The 17,463-nt window shown below is 45.6% G+C and overlaps 1 protein-coding gene across 1 annotated transcript in view; it reads right to left on the bottom strand.

Moving 5' to 3' along the window:
* The window catches only part of SLC9A9 (solute carrier family 9 member A9), a 3,064,289-nt gene that overhangs the window by 121,428 nt on the left and 2,925,398 nt on the right, over nucleotides 1–17,463 (bottom strand). The window lies entirely within an intron of this gene.

A 17,463-nucleotide genomic window follows, 5' to 3' on the forward strand; every position in this document is an offset into this window, starting at 1 on the left:
ACCACAGCGTTTACATCCGTCAGTTTGTCATAGCCCAAATTTTTACAGCTGTGCTGGAGTGGAGTACAACTGATGTAAGTATTTAAAATGCACCAACCGTAAGTTTAATTGGCCGTCAGATGGCCAGTCAGGCAGCAACTATTTAACTAGTCCTCTTCAGAAAGCGGCTCTGGCAGCACAGCATTCCATTTTTCCAATGCAGTCACACTCCCAGATATCATATCATTCTGTGACGCCCTATAGAGCTTACAGGCACATGCATCAAGCGATTTGGGAATCGCAAACGGTGCGAATCGCAAAATTCGGCCGTTTGCGATTCCCAAATCACTATTTGGGATGCATCAACCTAAAAGTGAAGAAATCGCTATTTTAGCGATTTTTTAAAGTGCGATTGTTTTTAAGGAATCGCAATTTTGCGATTCCTTAAAAGCAATGCATGAAACTTAAAAAAATTGCGATTTCGCAATTAGAGAGAAAAAATTACCATGAGGTTGGACCTCATGGTAATTTTGCGAAAAGTTAGAAATATGCAATTTTGCTCATATTTTTAACTTTCATGTTGTGCACACACATGCCCTTAGGGCATGTGTGTACACAACATATGTGCATTGTTTGATTTCAGGGGTGCAACAGGGTGTCCTTTGGACACCCCTGCACCCTTGAAATCGCAATCTCAATTTGCGATTAGCTAATTGCGAATCGCAAATTGAGATTGTCTTCCCATTCATTCCTATGGGCCTCTAGGCCCATAGGAATGAATGGGAAGGGATTCCTTAATTGCGATTCGCAAAATGCTAATCGCAAATAAGGAATTCTAAGGAATCGCAATTTATTTAGCGATTTCTTGATGCATAGGCATTTGCGATTCCTTAATTGCGATTCCTTAAAAATCGCAATTAAGGAATCGCAAATGCCGAGATTGATGCATGTGCCTGTATGTGACTAGTTTAGCTTCAGACATAGCAGTGTATAAAAGTTGTAGTGCCTCCTGGGCGGGCGGTTCTGAAGGGAAGTGTGTTAATGCGCACGCATAGCTGAACGCAATTTAGTATATACAAATAATTCTATGGCCGAGGTCCCGCCTCGGGCAGTCAAATCTTCTGAAGTTATAAAGTGACCCTCAAGGAACACATCCGCCATGGTGGATAATCCCATCTTCCCCAGTGTCTTCAGTGTGCCAATCTCCTGGGTGACGGAGTGATGAAGCAGGGGCATGTTAGGAGCATACAGATGTCATTTATGCGCTCGCTGACCAAGGGCTCGCCAGGCACTAGTTGTAATTTGTATTGTGTCAAATTCCCCTTTTTCAAATATCGCGTGTGCTTACTATCATGGCCTTTAGTGGTATAGGGTGCACAGCACCTGCCTCCACTGCCACATGTGGTATATAGGCAGGGTCATGTTGCCAATAGTAGGCGTATTGTGCCTGGGCACAAAGACAATAAAGATGGAAGTCAGGCGCCGTAAAGCCGCCCTGAGCAAATGGAAGGGTGAGTGTTTCCCATTTAAGTTGGGGCTTCTTCCCTCGCGAGGCCAGCGTGATCAGGAGTGAGCGAAGAGTATCAAAAAAGTGTTGCGTGAGGTGCACCAGAATATTTAAAAAGAGATATAAAAATCGAGGAAGAACCACCATTTTCATCAGTGCTATGTGGTCTGCAGAGGACAGTGGCAGTTTTAGCCAACGATTCACCTGCGCTTCCAGCCGCGTAATGGCGGTGCCAAAGTTAGCCTGAATAACTGTCTAGTTGTCCCTGTGGAGCCATATTCCTAAATATTTTACAGTGTCCATACACCACGTTAGGGGGTAGTCCATGTCGAATGGATGGGTGCTGTCAGTGAGAGGCAGTATAGTGGATTTGGACCAGTTGATCCCCAGGTCGGAGAAGCGCTCGAACCGGATGTATTCTCGGATCCAGGACATATAGCACCATGTCATCCTCATACATGGAGACTGCAAGAGGACGTTGAAAAAACCACAATGCAGACGCAGCATGACGTTGTCTTAGAATACATGCTAAGGGCTCCAGCATAAGAGCGAATAGTAGTGGGGACAATGGGCAGCCCTGCTGCGTGCCACATTGGATGGGAATTTTCTCTGATAATTGCCCATTGATTCTAATCTGCGCTTCCGGCTTGGTAAATTAACAGCCTAATCCAGTTTGTGGAAACAAACGGAACACCCATGCGGTGGAGGGCAGTAAGCATGTAGGACCATGAGATCGAATTGAACGCTTTCGCAGCGTCTAGCAATACTGCTACCGCCGGTAGCTTGGGTTCCAATACATGTAATGTCGCAAAAATCGTGAATCCCTACTCATCCGGAAGGACTATATCAGGAAGGAGCAGCTGTATTCTCGTGGCTAAAACCTTCGCTAGAATTTTGACATCAGTGTTTATGAGAGATAGCGGGTGATACGAGTCACATTTATCAGGCGGCTTATCAGGTTTGAAAAGCGCGACCACTAGCGCCTCATGTAGGGTCGGCGGCAAGCACTGGGTATCTTATGCATCCTCATAGAGCTGAAGTAGGCATGGGGCCAACTGGTCAACATATCCTTTATAAAATTCGGCTGGCAGCCCATCAGTGCCTGCAGCTTTCCCGTTGGGCAAAGCGGTTATAGCATCCTGCACCTCACCTAATGTAAGCGGATGAATTAAGAAATCTTGTTGCCCTCGCGAGAGCCATACCAAAGCGATGTCATCAAGATACTGTTCAAGCGCAGCAGTGTCAGCCGTGGGTCAGTGAGCGTGCATCCTAACGTACTATTCAGTGAACGCATTAAGAATAGCTCGCGTGTCATAATGTGTGTCTATCAACATTAACGGCCTGAATTTCGTGTGCCCTGGTCTGTGGTTCTAGTATACGGGCCGCCAGCGTTCTCCCCGGTCGGCCACCCTCACCATAATAACATGCTTTGCAGCAGCGGGAGAGGTGCCTGACCTCTTGCTCAGCCATCTCATTGTGTTCTATAATTTTCTGCTTGATGTGTGCTAATGTGCTGGGGTCAGATCGTGCAGAATATTGATGCTCCAGGTCACCCAAATCCCGCTCCAATGTTGCCATAGTGTGGCGTAGCAATTTTTAAACCCCGGCTCGGAGGCCTATACATTTCCCCCACAGTGTTTCCATAGATTGGACTGACCCAGTATTTATTGTGAAGTAATCTGCTATTGCGTCTCGGACACCTTCCCTAAAGACAGGATCGGGAAACAAAGAGAATAGCAGTCGCCATTGGAAGGGAGGTGGAGCGTGGGAGGGTAACATTATATCTAAGGCTATCGGGGAATGATCCGACAATGTTTTAGGCAGATGCCGCACCTGTGCAGCCCATGTACAGATATCTTGCGTTCCCAACCAATAGTCAATAAACGACCAGGATTGTCCTTCATATGAGTGGCATGTACCCTCCTTGATGTGCGGATGTCATAACCTCCAGATATCAGTAAGGCCCGCGACCTCATCCCATCATGCACAGCACCAAGGGTCCTTTGGGGGGAAGGATCTGTTTTAGTCTGCGGTAGTCATTCTATCCATTGCAGAATCTAGCACCATATTAAAATCACAGCCACAAAAAAGTGTCTCAGGGGCTATTTTAAAAAGCTTACACCACAGGGTATCGAAAAAGACGGGATCATCCGTGTTCGGACCATAGACATTCACAATAGTCAAATGTGTGCCATATAGCGGACCTTGCACTATTACATACCTCCCGTTCGTGTCCTCATCAACATGTATGGGCACAAATGGAACATTTTTCTTCACCAAAATCATAACCCCATGGGAGTATGATGAATACAATGCAGCGAACTTTATCCCTGCCCACCTCGTGGCAATGTGTGAGACTGTCTGCTTCGTAAGGTGCGTCTCCTGCATCAGGGCATTTTGAATATGGTGTCTGTCAAGATAAGCCAGCATCCTTCAAACCTTCTTGGCATTGTTAAGCCCCTGCACATTCCAACTCACCCAAGAAATGGTAGAACGGTTTGTGTTGCCATGTCTGTGAAATCCGAGTTTTAAGGTTGCAATACAGTCATATTCACATGCGATATATAGCTCAATACCTTCTGATATATCATATGCAATGCCATTATAATGAGATAGTGTTCCCTAACCACCCCACCCACCCACAGCGGTTGCAAAAACTAACCTCAAATTGACCCCCCAGAAAACATACCAGAAAGAAAACCATTGTAATCTCACAGTACACAGCATGTATGGAGTAAAGGTATACAGTAACCCAATACAGGCGCCCAAGGGGCCCCAACTCAGAACCAAAACTTTGTGGAGCATTCCCATTCTGTGGGGCGCGAGTAGCCCATGGCCCCCGCATAAGTGGCTTGGGTCGAGCTAAGGTGAGATCAGCTAACCAACTCATGGCTATCAATAAGCCGCAAAGTAGTGCAATTATTATCTATCACTAAGATAACAGCAGGTACCCCCCAGAAAACATAACAGAAAGAAAACCATTGTAATCTCACAGTACACAGCATGTATTGAGTAAAGGTATACAGTAACCCAATACAGGCGCCCAAGGGGCCCCAACACAGAATCAAAACTTTGTGGGGCATTCCCATTCTGTGGGGCGCGGGTAGCCCATGGCCCCCGCATAAGCGGGTTGGGTCGAGCTAAGGCGAGATCAGCTAAACAACTCATGGCTATTCGTAAGCCGCAAAGTAGTGCAATTATTATCTATCACTAAGATAACAGAAGGTATGGAACGTATCACTGAACAGGTGATTGATTATACCAGCATACATCAGAACAATAAACAGAGTATATCCATTTAGAAACTTACCAAGCTAACTATTACATTTCTAGTATTAAGTCTGGGTCAAAAGCCAACTATGGAAAACACAGACAAGCGCCCCCAGAGAACGCAGTCGATATTATAGACAAAAAACAGATTCAGCAATGTCTGACGTACTCATCCTTCAGAGTCTGAGTGTCCACTTTTATCATGTAGTGCTTCCTGCAGCTGTCGAGTGTACTGGAGCGCTTCCTTCGGTGTTCTAAATATTCGCACCTTTACATCATGTTGTATCCGCAGGCAGGATAGAGCATAGAGTAGGGAATTTGGAGAGTTTGCAACTTCTTCTTGACAGCGTGGAATTCTCGAAGAGCTTGTTGTACTGCAACAGTGAAGTCTGGGAATAGCTCTATCTTCATCCCTTGATAGTCTAGCTTCCCTTTTTCCTCTAGCTAGACAAAGCGCCTTATCCCTGTCTCTATAGTTCAGGAGTTTGGCAATTATAGGCCGCAGTGGGGCACCCGGGATCGGCTTTGCAGCTAAGGACCAATGAGCGCGCTCAACTATAAGTACCTCCGAGAAGTGTTTGGCTCCCAGCAATGTCGTGAGTAGTGTTTCAACATATGTTTCCATGGGCCCGGTGTTGGGGGTTTCGGAAATTCCAAAGATGCAGAGGTTATTTCTAAGGGACCGGGCTTCAATGCTCTCATTTTTGGCTTTGATAACCTCCAGTATTTTCTCCATGGTTGTGCATGAGGTCCCAATTGCTTCCACACGATCTTCTGCAGCTGAGATGCGCTTCTCCACTTCTGCAATTTGTGTGCCATGCTTGTCTATTTTCGAGGCCATGGTGTCCATACGTAGATTGAGGATATCGATTTTGGCATCAATAGTTTGCAGACTTTGTTGCATGCTAAGCATCATGCGCTCCAATTTAGTGGTTGCACCCGGCTCTGAGTCCAGCTCCGTGTCGGAGGCAGTGGGCGTGGAGGATTTAGTCAGTCTTTTCATTTCCAAGTGCAGCTTACTCTGCCGGTTATCTGGACGACCCATATTTAAGCAGCACTGTTCGCTACGCGTGACTTTGGCGCTGCGCGGATGATGAAGGCAGCATCAGCGCACAGCCTATGCATGAGGTGCGATGTCCCAGATTGGGCCCCATGTCTGGCAGCCCGCACCAGCCACAGGCAGGTTGCAAGAATGTGTAGCAGTGCTAATTGCCACTCACGTCGCAGTCAGCCACAAGGAATCAGTAGCACTGAGGGGAGAGTGCAGCGATTTGCGTTGTTGTTAGGCAAAATCAGGGACATGTTGCGTTGCTCAAGGTGGTTGGTGGCGCGTAGTGGAAGGCGTTAGGCCGGTATACGAATCAGCGCACAATAGGGAGGAAAGTCACTTTATATGGCAGCGTTATATGCATTGGGCTGGCCTGACTCAGGAAAACCCACTTTGTTAATTGTCCCAAATGTCACAACAGGCGCAGTGAAGCACTGAGTGCCGCACGCTGATTTCTCCAGTAATGTGGGGAGATATAACATGGTATTCAGCGCTATGATGTGCAATGCCAAAGAATTTCTAGCCGCGCCACTCACCAAATGCGTCAGCAGTCGGGTGCGCCTCGCACACTGAAGTCTCAAGCAGTCCGCTCTGTCCCGCACTAGTGCACAAGGCAGGCCGCGTCCCTGTCACGGAGCACAAAATGGCGGCACCGCTGGCACAGAGGCTGCCAGATGTGGGTCCCCAGAGTAGGGATGTCGGGAAAGGGGTGCCAGGCGAGCGTGATGAGCTTCAGGCGGCACCCCCCGCCCCCCGTACTACAGCAGCACCTCAGTCACCACAAGAGTCGGAGCTGCAGCACTGACCCTCCAGATCTCCGGCACGGAACCCAGTGCCAGAGAGCTATCAGCAGGCGCACCACACCAGGGACAGAGCCGCGAGAGGGCTGGCCACTCTGTAGTCTGTCAGGTAATGTGCACCCCCGCATCTTCTCCTCCCACGCCAAGGGTTGGGCAGCAGGTCACGCAGTACCCAGCATCCGGCTTAGCACTTGCGAGGAGGGCAGACCGCAACCCGGGGAGATCAGCAGCTCACAGACATGGAGGTCGCCATTTTACCTTCAGTGTGGTTCGGCAGGTTGCAGCCGAGCAGAGGGTGTCAGAGGCGGCCAATTTTAGAAATGAAGGCAGCAGAGTGCTTCTGCGCAGTGTCAGAGTAGGGATCAATCAGTACCAGCCATGGATGGTGCCGACTTTTGACGGATATTAGGTGGATTGGTCGCTCGACCAGTAGAGCGGCACTAAAGCGCAGCCATCTTGCTCTGGGCTCACTAGCGCCCCCAAGGGGTTCCCAGCTAGTTATGATAAAACCTGATGCCAAATTGTTTTGCTCCCTATACAGATTGTACAAGCAAACAGATGGGAACCAATCCCGATCCGCCATATAGTGGTAGGTAGATCCCATCACACCACTTGTGTAGATAGTAGCCACCATGGGTCCTGATGAATCGCCAGTAGATTACTTCGACTAATCAAGGCGTGAAACATGTTGTCCCACAAGGAGGAATTCCCTTCCTCCTTAAACACCACCTATCTCCTTTTTCACCACTCTGAATACCAAATAGATTCATACATTTCTGTTTGGTGATCCACTGAGGAACTGCGTACTTTCTTGTATTCGTTGACCACTTGGGCGAATACGCTGGACCGCATATAAAAAAGCCCACAGTCCCCTTATTTTGAATAAATAGTAATTTGTACCCACCCGCAATCCAACACTTTCCCTACTGGTGCACTCACTGGAGTGGGAATAATTATTTTTACTATCCCGCTATCCAACACATTTTCTACTGTTGCAATTACTGGAGTGGGAATAATCATTTTAACCCCTACGCTATCCAACAGTTTCACTACTAATACACTCTGTGGAATGGGAATAGTCAATTATTCCCCTCCGCTATCCAACACTTTGCCTACTGTTGCACTCTTTGGAGTGGGAATAGTAATTTTATTCCCTACCCTATCCAACTTTTTCCCTACTGTTGTAGTTAATGTAGTGTAAAATACTTTTTTATAAATAAATATTAATTTCAATATTTTTATAATTGAGTAAAATAATTATTTATTAATATTATTAAATAAATATATATGTGTGTTTTAATGTATGTATATATGTTTTTATGTTACATGTATTATTTATAATTTTGAACTTTAAAAAAATTCTATGTTTTTATTAATTATATTTATTATTTAATTAATTTTATATTATGTTTAACCGCTGCCCTGTGCTGGACATTCCAATCACGGGCGTGGTTGTGACGGAACCATTCCGTCATCAGCACAGCCCAACCGTGACTGATGACGGAATTGTTCCGTCACAAGCATTGAAGGGGTTAAGACATTTACAAAAAATGAGTTTTTAGACAACAATATTTTAAACAATTATATTTTGGTTTCGATATTTTTGTACTTACCTTTGTAGAGATAGGATATCGATATTTTGTCCATCGATATTCTGTGCTCGATATTCTTGTAGGTCGATACTCGGTCTCCATTGATATTCTGTCAGTGATCCATCCCCTTGGCTCTTGAGGGTCTTTGGGGACAACAAGCACTCCTGTTACCTCTAGTAAGACCCACACAGCTGGATTGCTGAGAGGTCATCAGATGCCATGCCCCTTTCAAGCGCCTCCTGGAACACTGCTGCTTGGGGAATAAAGTCCTGAGGAGGTCTAGTTGGCCCCTAAGGACTGTCAGCAGCCAAGGGGACTTCATCCCACAACCATGAGCGCACCAGGTGGTGTGATTGCAGAGTGGTATAGAAAGGGGCCATGCCCTCTGATGACCTCTCAGCAATCCAGCTGTGTGGGTCTTACTGGAGGTAACAGGAGGGCTAGTTGGCGGGGGCTCTGGGATGTTGCTGGCTTTTCTTCCCCCTACATTTTAGGAAGGGGGCCACATGACGCCCCATCCCTGGACCATTTTGGGCCCCGGAGACACTATCCCCCAGGGTCTGACCCTTTTTTAAAGAAAAAATATAAATAAGAAAGGGAGAAGGCCACGTGGCACCCCTCCCGGGCCGATTTTGGCCCCGTGGACCCCATCCCCAGGGTCAGGCTTCTAATTTATTTATTTTAATAAAATTCAAATGGAGGGGTGCCGAGCGGCAGCAGGCCACCATCCCTGTGATTGTAGACATTCACAATGGGTCACAAATTGCGACCTGCTTCATGCATATCGATGAGGCTGGTCCATTTGCGAGTTACTGCGAATCGCTAACAGTGTCAAACACACTGTCTACATCACAGTTTGCGATTTCCTAATAGCGAATCACTACATTTTGCTGTTAGTAAATCGCAAAAACGTGATTTCGTACACCTGGCCCTTTGTCTCATATGGCCCCCTGTCTCTTTATCTCACTCTTGCAGGTCCTGTCTCATACCTGCTTTTTCTGTTGGTCATTGTTTTTCGATCTTTCTTTAGCTCATTTTCAGCCTTTTTCTATCTTGCTGTGGGTTTAAGTCTAATGATGAAAAATAAGTCCTGGTACCTGGAAATGAGTGCTGGTGCACACCACCTGCAACCATGTATACAACATAAGCACCGGTTAAGGCCCACATGTGAACACTGGAAATCTCTGGTTGCTGTGCCTAGGCATAGGTGAATTTACCGAGCTTCCTGGGCCTAGCTCCTTCTTACCAGTCTCAATATGACCAGAAAGCATCTGTTCTGCATTTCAATCATACCCTGCTATTGATATGAGCTGAGATTCACCAATGTAGCTCTTAATAACATCTGATTAAAATAGTTTAGATAAAAAGGGGAATTACATTATTTCTCTCGGTTCCCTGAGATCGCTGGCAACTGAAAATCAAATAATCTGAAAAAATGCTGTATTGTTCAAGTCTGCTCTTCCAAAAGCTCCATCTATGAGTCATAATTATTCACAGCAATGCTCATTTGCATCATTACAGTAGGATTTCAATAACATAAACTGCCGAACAATCCCATTCTTTACAATGACACAGATTGCATTTACATTTCAAAAATGGGTATTTTTTTTATTTTTAGAATCGTTTCTCCTGTCTGTACTAATGAACCAGCGCTTTCAGCACCTCGGTGCAATACATTCAGAGACGGGTTCAGCGCGCTTGCTGATGTCAGTAATGGCTTTCACGCTGTTCGTGAAAAGTTATCTGTTCTGTGGCCTTTAGAATGCATTCATTTCTGCATCTAACATTTGAGAGTCCAAATCAGCAGGTCATATAACAAAATGCAAAAAAACACAAAAACAAAAAAACAGGACAAATCAACTTGCAACAAGGCATGAAGCCAATGGTATTTGGCCCAAGGTAAATATGTTGTCAGCTGATTCCACACTTCCTCAGCTATGCTTAGGATGTGACAAAAATGCATTTATCATTACCTTTCAAACATGAAAGATGGGTTATGTTTGAGCAAAATTCGGCTAGTATTAGGTTTTAATAAATCACTGATAACATTAGTGCAAAATAAGTTTGCTCTATTTTGGTTAAAATGTGTTTTAATAAGAAGCAATCAAGTCATTACATAATGAAGTCATTAGCTGCTAGAGATTGTATCAGTTGGTTCCACCTTACTTGAAAACGAATCACAAGGGTCAATGCCATCTTAAGGATTTTGAGGTCCTGTGCAAAACATTTTTTGAGGCCTATTACTAGGAAAAACTTTGAATGACCTATTTTCACCTCAATCAAGCGCTCTTGATTCAAAACAATATTGAATTTGAACCTTAATTGCACAAATCAATCTCCATCCACCAATGAATCCTTTTTTACAACTCTCATCAAGAGTGAAGATCAAAACATTGCTCCAAGGCTTTCCAGCATCCATAGGGTAAAATCTGATCATTTTGTTCTTAATTATTTTTACAAACCTTGTACATCATATTCTCTTTCTATGTGTACAGTTCTCTAGATAGAGAGTGAACTGTGGATCTGGTAAGTAAGATAAACTGAATGGGGCAAGAGACACGAACAGAACAGCGAGGTAAAGAGAAAAGAAAAGCGTGATAGATGTACTAGCGGGAGTAGGAAGATATAGATAAAGATGATATACAGAGAAAGAAAAGGTAGGGAGAGACATGGTGAAAAGAGACAGAGAAGAAGCAGAACGAACAAAAGGCAGGCACAAAGAGAAAGATGCAGATAAACAAAGAGAGGTCAAGAGAAAATCATGGTCTGGGACGCTCAACATTCTGTGATTCTGGGCAACCCACTTAACCCCTTGCATGCTCATGACGAGCTGAGCTCGTCATGAGCCACGGCGCTCCGGTGCTCAGCTCGTCATGGCCCGTGGAACGCTCAGGTGCGGGGAGTATTTCCCTGCTGTGCTGAACGTTCCACGGAGCCAATGCACCTGTGACGAGCTGAGCTTGTCATGAGCACAGGAGCCCCGTAGCTCATGACGAGCTCAGCTCGTCATGAGCATGCGGGCGCTGTGTGCGCCCCCTACCCCCGAGCACAGCGGGGGAATAACCCCCTCAGCGAATGGGGTTAATTTCCCGTGCCTAACAAAAATGAATGTGACAGTCTGTAACATAACTGGTGGACATGTAAAGCACTCTGATACCTAAGGGTCGAGTTCGCTCTATATAAAACTCTAAAACAAATACCAACAAAAATGAGCAAGAGTGGTCAGATAGGGTTAGAAAGAGCCATTTATAGACAGAGGTGAGGCAAAGCGGGTGAGGTGAATACAGAAGAAGGTACAGAGAGATGAGATAATGGTGAAGAAAAACGTGTAGAGGTACAGAAAGATAAAAAGAGGTAGCAAGAAAGGAGTAAAGTGGTAATAGAGGTGAGGTATATGGATCAGAGGTAGAAAGATAAAAAGAGGATGTGAAGGGGGTGATGTAGCAAACTAATTGTGAGATAAAATATGGTAGATTAGTAGATTATATTGAGAGAGGTGTAAGGTAGAAAAATAAATGGGTGACAGATAGATGAGCTTGAAAGGAGTGATGGAGAGAGAAAAGCGAGATAATTATAGAGCGATGACAGGTACAGAGAGATTGAAAGGGAGATGGAAAGGTAAAGAGAAAGGTGGGTGAGAGATGGAGGAAAAATACATAGTTTGGAGAAGGCAAAAAAGCACTAACGTGCAGAGAGATGCGTGAGATAGGTTAAGGTAATGGACAGGACAGAGCTGTACAAATAGGTACAGAGAGTGGCAAAAACAGGTACGGTCATTAGAGAGAGAGAAGTGTGATAAACACAGGTATACTGAGAGAGAGTGGCAAGATGGACAGAGATGGGTAAGGTAACAGCAGAACAGATATGTAGAGCTAAGTACAGAGACTGGCAAAAAGAGGTATGGCCATAAGATAGAGGGAAGTGTGATAGACACAGATGTACTGAGCGAAAGGCAAGATGGACTGAGGTAAAGAGAGAGAGTGGTGGGACGGAGAACTGAAGTTGTTGAAGGAAAGATACAGGGATGTGAGAAGATATGTAAGTAGTAAGGTGGAGATAGAGCTGAGAAGACAAGAGTTCGGTTGGATGGCGTGGCCCCCCTCTCTGAGCCATTAAGGAGTCAGGGGAGCCCAACTCCGGGGCCATAGTTCATTAGGGCAGGAGTGTGCTGGGCACCCCCAAGCCATTTTAGGCCCTGGGAAGCCCATCCCTGTGGCCGAAATATGTACAGAAGGGGAGAGCAGGAGGGCCGCCCGACCCTCACTGAGCCTTCAAAGGCCCCGGAAAAACCCACCCCCGGGTCAATATAGTTAATAAAGGCGAGGAGGGCCCCGGGCCCCTCTCCCGTACCATTATAGGCCTCGGGGAGACAAGGTACGAAAAAAGGGAAATGGCTATTCCCCAAGCTTTTATAAGGCACTGCGGACTTCCTCCCCAGGGCCAGGGGAAAGGAGCCAAGCGCCCCCCCTCCCTGAGTCATTAAGGGCCCCAGGAACCCCATCCCCAAGGGGTGGCTCACATGCGGTGTCACAGGGAGCCACACCCAGGACACAGCTGTCTCCCTGTCTGCACTGGCACAGGCAAGGACACTCGTTTTTGCTTCCGCCTGGCATTTTTTAAATTTCCGCAAAATGGGAGCAAACCCAAAGTCTGCTCTCAGCGGGCAGGAGCTTTCAAACGCTCCCGCCAGCTGGGAGCAGTCTTTTGTTCTGTTTACCTGCCCGTACTGATGCAGGAAGCTAATCAGATAAAGATATTGCTCCCTCCCGGAAGGAGCAGCATAAATAGCTGCCCCGTGTAGGCGGGAGCAATACCAGCTCCTGCAGCAAGTAAGCAGATGGCTGGGGCTGTGGGGCATTGGGGCCCCCCACAGCCCCCAATGAGGGGCATGGTGGGTGAATTGGGAGGGGACCAGGGCTCCAACCTATTTTAAATGGAGACCCCAGGGGATTTGGTCCCCGATGGCAGAATAGGTTCAGGGATGGGGGTGTGCGCCCCCCTCCCCTTAAAAACACATGGCCCTGGAGAATGGGGTACCCAGGGCCTTTTAACACCTTGACTGCTAGCGGTTTTCCCGCTGTGTACTGGGATTTCGAAAATCCCAAGTAACATGACGAGCTGAGCTCGTCATCAGCATCGAAGGGGTTAAAGGCTTGGAGAGGGGGCCTCATGGCCCCCTCCCCTTTTTAGGAAAAAATGCCCAAATCACGGAGTTACCCTATTTTTACAGGCTGATGGACAGTGTTTTTCTCAACAACTGCGCTATGAAAAATGAGCTGAAAACCCTTGATGGATATGAATGCATTGTTCATTTATTGGAGTGCTATCTCTTTTGTAGTGACTGTCCACGATGAGTGTGTTCTTTCTTGTCGTCTCCTCGTCTAAGTACAGAGTCCACGTTCTCCCTTTTAATTGCTGCTGAGTATGCAAAGGCGATAAATCACCTACAAGCACCACCCATTTGGCCTGCCCCTTCCACATTAGTATTAAGCAATTGCGGTGGCTCCGTGTGGGGTGGACACAGGGCCTGGCCGTCCAAAGGCTGCCTGGTGGGGCTTTGCTGAAGGGCCTGGCTGTGCATGGCAATAAAATATTACTTTAGGTTAAAAAAAACTAGAAATTCACTGAAAAAAACAAAGGTTAAAGAAACGTTAGAGTTAGGTGTAATAAAAAGATCTTTTTTTTTTTTAAACCTAAGAAATTTACGAAAAAAAACAAAAGGCTAGAGTACCGTTATAGTTAGGTGAATATGTCAGTGGCAACAGTAATATTTTAAACCAAAAACAAAACCACAGAAATTCACTAGTTATATTTAGCAGAGCTAAGCTAACTACAACTTGCGCCCCCGCCATGCACTGCTTATGACCTCACATATTCTTCTATATATGGAAACTCAGCTGTCACCTGTGTAGGTCACCATCAATTTCTTGCTTTCTTTTTCTCACCTAAGCCCCTTCTCCTGCAGCCTCTCACACTGAGGTCACCCTCATAGTGTAGTGTTAGCTTCACACTGAGCCAGGAGTCAGTGGACTGAAATGCACTGGTCAACTGTCCGACCAGCTCGCACTGTTTAGGCTATTTTGAGACAAGCATACACAGACAGTTAGTAAAAGGACTTAGGAAAGAAAACTCACTCTGCACCAGAGATAACATACTCCCTCACCCTTACATGCAGTCAAACATTATAGATTGCCACAGATGCACATTTGTCTCTGTAAACCAGGCACTTTAAAATTTTTGTAAAAAATTGTTCTGACTTTCTCTAAGATCATGGTTCAAGGTCAGGCTGTAACTGTTGCCACAGTTCTGTTCAAGACTAAGGGAAGGGAGCAGTCTCCAGCCTGCTCTTAGGAGCAGGGGTGGGAAAGAAGCTGGTAGTGGAACCAGGCCCCTGGCAGCACATCATATCAATCTCTGTGGGTATGGCTAACTCTACTTTCAAGTTCACCCCACAGACCTATGGCCAATATCATACTGACCACTGTGCGGGGCAAGCTACCTGTAAGCAGAACAGACGAGAACTGGCTTCTGTAACCCAGATGCTACAAAATGACGCAGGCACCACATCAAAAGATTTTTTCTGTTTACTGAAGCTACTCTGCACAGAACCTCTTGGTTTTGTCAATCAATCAATCAGTGACACTTATAAAGCGCGCTACATACCCGTAGGGTCTCAAGGCGCTGGGGGGGTGTGCCGCTACTGCTCGAACAGCCAGGTCTTCAGCTTCTTCCTGAAGGAGAGGTGGTCTTGGGTCAGGCGCAGGTCGGGAGGGAGGGAGTTCCAGGTCTTGGCGGCCAGGTAGGAGAAGGACCTTCCTCCTGTAGTCGCTCTTCGGATGCGGGGGACGGCGGCGAGGGCGTGGTTGGCTGATCGGAGGTGGCGTTTGGGAGCGTAGAAGTTGACTCGGCTGTTGAGGTAGCTCGGGCCTTGGTCGTGTAGGGCTTTGTGTGCGTGGGTGAGGAGGCGGAAGGTGATTTGTCAATGCTTGTGTTTATATGTAGCTAAAAAAAACATGTCTATTGCCTTTCCTACGGAACATTATAGCAAATCTGTTATTAACTATTTTGATGATAATCACATTATTGACCTCAGAAGGATGAATGGCTAAGTTGGCAGATATACTAATCACACAGATGGCAGCAGACGCTACTGAACTCGCTGCGTGAACTTAAAAGGTACTTAGAAAAGCAAAACCACACACCTATTGCCAGAATGCTATATGCTAGTTTCAAAGCTAAGAATGCCGGCACTTCACAACCATGACTTCATCATACACTAAATAAGCATGTTTCTTAAAAAACACAGTATATTGTATAGCACATTGCGAAGGTGGAAGTCGATCTAATAAAGGAATGTCCCAAAACCTGCATGCTAAAAATAAAAGCGAAAGAACAGCGGCAGCGAGACCAAACCCTGTTGAAAACACAGCTGTTCCAAATGCAATGACGTGAGGACAAACCCACTTCCGGTTCACAAAATATCCCAAACCAAAACACCCCAGCTACAATAATATTGACCTGCTTTTTAAATTACATTTTTTGTTGCAGTTTCGGTCTTTTTTCAGCGATATATGTAGCCTCAGTTACTACTATTTAGTTTATGGACCTCGGATTGAAAATGGTGTTGGCCTTCACAGGATTCGAACTCATGACCTTTGATAGCATGTGTTGTCGTCAGTAAACACTTAACTCACTGATGTGTCACACAACATTTGCTTTCTTATGTGGCCCACATTTGCAACACCACATCTTCCGCCCACACAGAACAAATGCTAGCATGCTAAGACTAGAGTGACACAATCCTATGCGAACCAAGGCTGGGGTTTCTGACTCACTAAACAGTGAAACTTAACCGGTAACCGCTTAAATGCCATGTATATAAAGTCACCCATTTATATTCATTGTGGCTGTCTACAAAACCTGACTGGATTTTACTTTCAGTGGGTCAACGACTGCAGCTCAAATACATGCAGTAGGAAAGTTACATTTACACTCTCGCTTGTAGTGGATGGATGAAAAGCCGATTTACATGCGGAAAATGCTTAAAACCCTTTATAAAATGTAATGGTGTCCAAAGAGCATTTTGGATGGAATGTGGTGAGGCAGTTGCACTTGCTGGGGACCGGTCCTCTATCTTAAGGCCCAAGATTTATTTTTCACCTTCGCATTTTGACCGCGAGCAAGAGAGAAAAAGGTAGCAAGGAAAGAATGAAGGAGGAAGAGAAAGGTAGGAAAACAGTGACACAGGGAAAAAAGCAGGGATAAAAAAGAACATACAAGAGTGAGCTATAGATACAAGATGTGTAGTGTGCTGAATGAAGGAGGCATGAGGTGGAATCAAGACTAGACAGCCTTGGTATTAGGAAACCCAGCATTCAGCAGAGCTGGTGGTGGGCTCCTAAGGGAAACCTTGGGTATCCTAGTTTTTCATTGACAAATGTAGCTCTAGAAGGAAAGTTCTATGGGACCAGACACAACCAGAACATGAGGTACAACAGTGAGTGGCGAACCTCAGAAGATTTGAAATGTACATGGCGACCTTTCTCCAGGTACTTAAGAGGAAGGTAAGATGAGGGTTTGGAAACATCCTATTTTTCATATATCAGCAAAGATAAAATTTAAAAGTACAGCAGATAATCTAATAATGCAGTAACGAATAGTCTAGTCTAGCCGTTTTTGGACAATGTATTCCTAAATGGTATTAGTGTAATAAAGACAGAGCCCGCGGCAAACCCTTGTCCTCTGTTGACTATCAAAGCAGTTTCCGTAAGAAATAATATGTAGGAACAGGGATCTCTTCCTGGTCAATGATTTTATTACCTTCTCAGAATGTGATTAGCCAAGCCTGATATTAAATTATTTTGAAGAATACATCTGCCCATCCTTCTTTCACCTTCTAGGTAATCGTTTTATAATGGGATGAACTGACTACTGCTAATCCCAGGGGTCAGAAGAGATAACAAAGAATGCTGCTTTCTTCATTTCTGCACTTGATCTCCAGATGAGTCCAAAAGTTTGCCTCTTACTTCAGTTCCAATGTTAAAGGCTCATCATTTATGAGCATAATGGCCAACCATCTTCACCTGCCTTCATAGGTTTAATGCTGTACCAAGTTCAGAGTCAAAGAGAGTGAAATTTAGTCTTTGCCAATATCCCTACACACTGCCATGCCATCTAGCAGCATTATAAATGTCCTCAAAGTACAGTTCTGTCTAACCGAGACACCAACATCACTCACACTGAAGTAGTGTCATTTTTGGCATGGGT

Source organism: Lissotriton vulgaris, chromosome 11 (genome assembly GCF_964263255.1).
Source record: "Lissotriton vulgaris chromosome 11, aLisVul1.2, whole genome shotgun sequence".
Classification (NCBI taxonomy): Eukaryota; Metazoa; Chordata; class Amphibia; order Caudata; family Salamandridae; genus Lissotriton; species Lissotriton vulgaris.